This window comes from Heterodontus francisci, unplaced genomic scaffold (genome assembly GCF_036365525.1).
Source record: "Heterodontus francisci isolate sHetFra1 unplaced genomic scaffold, sHetFra1.hap1 HAP1_SCAFFOLD_59, whole genome shotgun sequence".
NCBI classification, from domain to species: Eukaryota; Metazoa; Chordata; class Chondrichthyes; order Heterodontiformes; family Heterodontidae; genus Heterodontus; species Heterodontus francisci.
In genome coordinates, this window is record NW_027140758.1 from 2,903,753 (window position 1) to 2,909,036 (window position 5,284).

Sequence of the window (5,284 nt, forward strand, 5' to 3'; positions counted from 1 at the left end):
TGGCAACAACCTTGTAAATCTCCTCTGTAACCTCTCGAGTGCAATTACATCCTTTCTGGAATGAGGTGACCAGAACTGCACACAGAAATCAAGTTTTGGCCTAACTAATGATTGATACAGTTCCAGCATAACCTCCCTGCTCTTATATTCTATACATCGGCTAATAAAGGAAAGGGTTCCATAAGCCTTCTTAACCAACTTATCAACCTGTCCTGCTACTTTCAGGGATTTGTGGACATTCACTTCAAGGTCCCTCACTTCCTCTACACCTCTCAGCATTCACCCATTAATTGTGTCTTCCTTTTCTGTGTTTGACCTCACCAAAGGCATCACCTCACACTTCTCCAAGTTGAATTCCATTTGCCACTTTTCTGCCCACCTGACCAGTCCATTTCTCCAGCTCTCCGAATGAGCATTTCACCACGTGCCTTGAGCTGAGTTACTCATCACAGAATTCCCACTATCTGATTTACTCTTGTAGCCAGAGTATGTATATGAATGGTCCAGTTAAGCTTTTGTCAATGGTAACCCCCAGGATGTTGATGGTGGGGGGATTCAGCGATGGTAATGCTGTTGAACGTCAAAGGGAGATGGTTACACTCTCTCTTGTTGGAGATGGTCATTGCCTGGTACTTATGTGGTGTGAATGTTACTTGCCACTTAGCAGCCCAAGTCTGAATGTTGTCCAGGTCTTGCTGCTTCTGGACACGGACTCCTTCAGTATCTGAGATGTCCCGAATTTGTCCTTTTATGAAACCTTGGTCAGGACTCACTTGGAATATTGTATCCAGTCTTGGTCTCCTCACATGATGGGTGATATTGAGGCTTTGGAAAGGATACAGAGGAGAGACATTCGACGAATTCCCAGTATAAGACATCTTGGTTATCAAGTTAGAATAAAAGAGTTGGGACCCTACACCTCAGAGAAACCTAGACTGAGGGGTGATCCGATTGAGGTTCATAAATAATGAAGGGTCAAATTCAGCATGGGAGAGGAGTCATAACTTGATATTGTCAAAGGCCAGATGGCACCCGGATCACATTAAATTTCATTTTCAGTGGCTGGTTAATGTGCCAGGATGGCGGAGTGGTTAAGGTGTTGGACTTAAGATCCACTAAACATGTGTCTGCGTGGGTTCAAGTCCCACTCCTGGTATCTGTGCTTACAAAATGTTACTTACTCTTTCCCTGACTTTTGCCTTGCACCATCATCTCTTCTGTCATTTAATCACTCTTGCCTTCCAACTGAGCACAGCTTCCTATTATTTGATCTGCCCCAGCACCGTTCCTTGGCTCTGCGCTTGCTTATAAACTGGTAAATCTTTGACTTAATCTCCTCTGTACCCTGACAATGACCTTCTCATCCTTCCTGGATTGTGGTTCCTCACAGGATCCGCTGCCTCTCCGACTCCCCTCCAGGTAACTGAAGGCCCTGAGCCTTGGTCTCGCTTTATACGCTAGCTGGTAGTTGATTCCTTGCAGGTCTGCCACCGCTCAGGAGAAGCTCCAGACCTAGATCAAGCAAAGTATCAAGAGGAATGTGAACAAAGGCTCCCTGGTGCAGAGCAAGGGACAGGGAGCCTCCGGCTCCTTCAAAATCAGCAAGAAGGAAAACCCAGGGAAAAGTGGGAAAGAAGGTGAAGAAACCAGCAGACAAGAAATCTTCAGTGAAGAAACCAGCAGACAAGAAATCTTTAGTGAAGAAACCAGCAGACAAGAAAGTGACAACAAAGAAAGTAACAGCCAAGAAAACGAGCAGCAAGGCGGCGGCAACGCCAAATAAGGCGGTGAAGAAAGCAGCGCTTCAGAAAAAGTCTCCTGCGAAGAAGGTCAAAAAAGGCAAGAGTGCGGCGGGCGGAAAGGCGCTGAAGAAAGTGCAGACATGGAAGAGCAAGGTCAAGCCGAAAGCAGCGAAGGCTCAGAAAGCAGGGTCTGGAAAGAAGTGAAAGAGCGCGTGAAACTTGGAAACATCTGAACACAAAGGGTCTTCTCAGAGCCACCCACATCTCTCAGGAAAGAGCTGATCCCCTGATCAAATGATCCCTGTCCCGGCCCCGCCTGCAGATTCCACATGGAAATGATTTGGGGTAAATCCAGGATCCCTGGTGACTCGCTGACATCCCCTCCACCCAGCCCTTTCCCCACTCTCTGTAATAAAACAGAGGGATATCCGGCCCTCACTCCAACTGGAGATGTCTTCGGTGCAGTCTCAGTTCACAAATTCAGGGGGAGAGTTTGTAAGACAGTAACACTGGCGGAGAAACCCCACCTCACAACTCAAACCCCAACACATGAGTTTCTCCAATTCAGCTGGAGTCGGGTGACAACTGGAGCTGGGATAGGCTGTGATCGGGAATGTTAGGAATGGATTTGTTCAGGGAGGAATGTACCTGGAATCTCCGAATATAATAGTTCCTTATTTCCCCAGATGACACATTCTGCAGTGAGAGTGAAAAGTCTCTTCACTGCTTCACATTTACTAATTGTTTGGTTCTAGATGAATAATGAGTCAGAGAGTAATGACAGGTTCTAAAGCTTCTCTCACACCAGCCCTTGAATGATTCAGTGTGAAGTGTCCAATGTGTGAAGCTGCTGCCAGGGTTTGTCAATCTGAACAGTTTCAGCTCAGTTACTGGGAGCCTGGAATCCCCGCAGTTTGACTCTGTCTCTGATTGGTCATCCTCTTCTCAATCCAATTCTTAACGAATAGGAGAATCACATATAAGTAAATAGAAGTTCTCATTGGCTTAGATTTTCCAATTGGAAAAAGCCCGGCAATTCCAGAGCAGGAAGGAATTGAAGTGATGGAAAATTTCAATTTTCAGGCAACAATTTTAAAACCTCTCATTTTATGTTCTGTTTTACTGTATTTACCGTCACAAAATCCTGACGCGATTTTAGGAATCGTTTTCATTTTTCAATCTGTTAACTGTAAGCGGCGGGAGGAAGGTCCGGTTCAGCAATTTAAAACGGGACAAATATCAGCTTCCACTCTGTAAAAGGAACAAATTAGCGACTAACCGCTTCTCACAGGCTTCTCGGGGACTGACAGAAACGAGCGGTTTCTGATCTTTTCTCCTGAAAGAGGCGGATAATGCTGCAGGGAGCAATGAACTGCCCTTCACTTTCTGGCTGCTAATACACCCCTGACTTTAAACAGTTCAAACAGCGACTGATGCTTCTGCCGGAAAATGAGCAGATTCACCAGAATGATCCCGGTCCATCATGGCCAAAGACATCCAGCTGGCCCGCTGCATCCGCGAGGAACGCACCTAAAACCCAGCTTCAGTAACAAGTGTAACAAGCTCTTTTCAGAGCCACCAAATCAGCAAAGGAAAGAGCTGACATCTCTGTTCATCATCAAACCCATTAGATTGGAGGGGCGGCCACATGGTTTCTGTTTTGTCACATCACTTTCCCGAAAGGCCTGTAGGACTGAGAGCTGATCTGGAATTTAGAAAGCAGCATTACCGGAGACTCATTGCTGCTCAGCACAATCTCAACCCCGCTCCTGGGATCCGTTAGCTGGCATTTGGGGATAAGAAATGGATCCCAGTTTTATTTGGATGGCATTAATGGAGCCGGGTCCGTTCACATGAGGGTTATTTACAAACATTACCCAATGAGTTCACTAATATTTGAATCCATTGGAGATCAGTACACAGGATATGTCAGGCAGCTCGGTCACTCTGACTGAAACCGCCAGTTCCCCGGGGCTGCAGACCCTGACACTGCGGGGAGAGAATCCCCGACTCTATCCCGCCGCCGGGGGAAACAGACAGCTCTGTGTCCGCAGAATAGGGAGGGCCGGGGGGAAGGCACATCTGAAAGCGCTGCAATGGACTCAGCTCCTGTGTGTGCACAACTCTCACTGATTCCGTCCTCTGGGAACAGTGCGGTCTAAACAGATCAGGTTAGGAGAGAAACACACAGCCCGAGAATGGCCTCTTCCTTCCTGCATTTACACTGTTCCGGGAGCAGATTCTCATTGAGAAGCGGCGCTCAGATCACCGGAGAGAAAAAAAAAACACAATTCAAACTGTCCAAATGAAAAACAGAGAATTAACCCGGACACTTCCATTATTAAATTAATTCATCAGCTCCGAACCAGTTCCCGTTAATGTACCGGGATGGTCTCGGGATTTATAAAATCGAAGGCAGCGGGATTTATTAAAGTGTTGATTCTGACACCCTGTAGTTCAGTTCTTCACTTAACTAGAGGGGGAGATGTGTGAGCAGAGAAACAGAGCGAAATCCAGAGAGGGAACTGAAAACACACCTGGACAGATGTGAAGCAGGTCAATCCACTGTGAAAATAACTCCATCACTGACTCCCTCCTGACAGTAACCAGTCCTTTCACAGAGACTGTGGGTGGCTCTGAAAAGAGCCTTTGGTTTATTTGATGACATTTTGGCCGCTTTACTTTTTCTGGGAGCTCTGAGCGCTGGTTTTCTTGGGCAGCAGCACGGCCTGGATATTAGGCAGCACCCCGCCCTGAGCGATAGTCACTCCTCCCAGCAGCTTGTTGAGCTCCTCGTCGTTGCGGGCGGCCAGCTGCAGGTGTCTGAGGATGTTGCGGGTCTTCTTGTTGTCCCGGGCCGCGTTCCCGGCCAGCTCGAGGATTTCAGCGGTCAGATACTCGAGCACAGCAGCCAGATAGACCGGGGCTCCGGCACCCACACGCTCAGCATAGTTGCCCTTTCTCAGGAGCCTGTGAACACGGCCCACCGGGAACTGCAGTCCAGCCCGGGAGGAGCGAGACTTGGCCTTGGCTCGAGCTTTCCCGCTGGTCTTTCCTCTTCCAGACATTTCCACAATCTCACAAATACTTTCACAAAGAATGAATAATTTCCTTAGCATTGATAGCCCGTCGCAGGTAGTCAGGATGGCCGAGCGGTCTAAGGCACTGCAATCAGGTCGCAGTCTCCATTGGAGGCGTGGGTTCGAATCCCACTTGTGACACCTTGTGTTTTGACTGCACTGGAGGCGTTTGGGAGCAGCGGTGAAGAGCAAAGAGAAAGCCGGAAAGAACATGGACAAACAAAGCAACAATGGACCCAAAGATGTTGCAACTAAACATGAGAGTAAGAGGCAACGAGGCAAACAGCAGGGCACATAAAAGATCAAAAATGTAACCTTTGTATCGGGGTGGAAGATGTTGCCAATATCCTTAATGAATACTTTACTGTTTTCCCGAATGAGAGGGCGATGCAAATATTGTTATGAAGGAGGAGGAGTGTGAAGTATTGGACGTGATAACTGAACGAGAGAGGAAGTCTTAAT

At 47.6% G+C, this 5,284-nt stretch overlaps 2 non-coding genes across 2 annotated transcripts; both read left to right on the forward strand.

Annotated features, from left to right (window-relative positions):
* Positions 1-1,073: 1,073 nt before the first annotated feature.
* On the forward strand, positions 1,074-1,156 carry trnal-uaa (transfer RNA leucine (anticodon UAA)). Its single transcript has one exon. It is a non-coding gene; the product is annotated as a tRNA-Leu (tRNA).
* A 3,724-nt stretch (positions 1,157-4,880) lies between these two features.
* trnal-cag (transfer RNA leucine (anticodon CAG)) lies at positions 4,881-4,963 on the forward strand. Its single transcript has one exon. It is a non-coding gene; the product is annotated as a tRNA-Leu (tRNA).
* Positions 4,964-5,284: the final 321 nt, after the last annotated feature.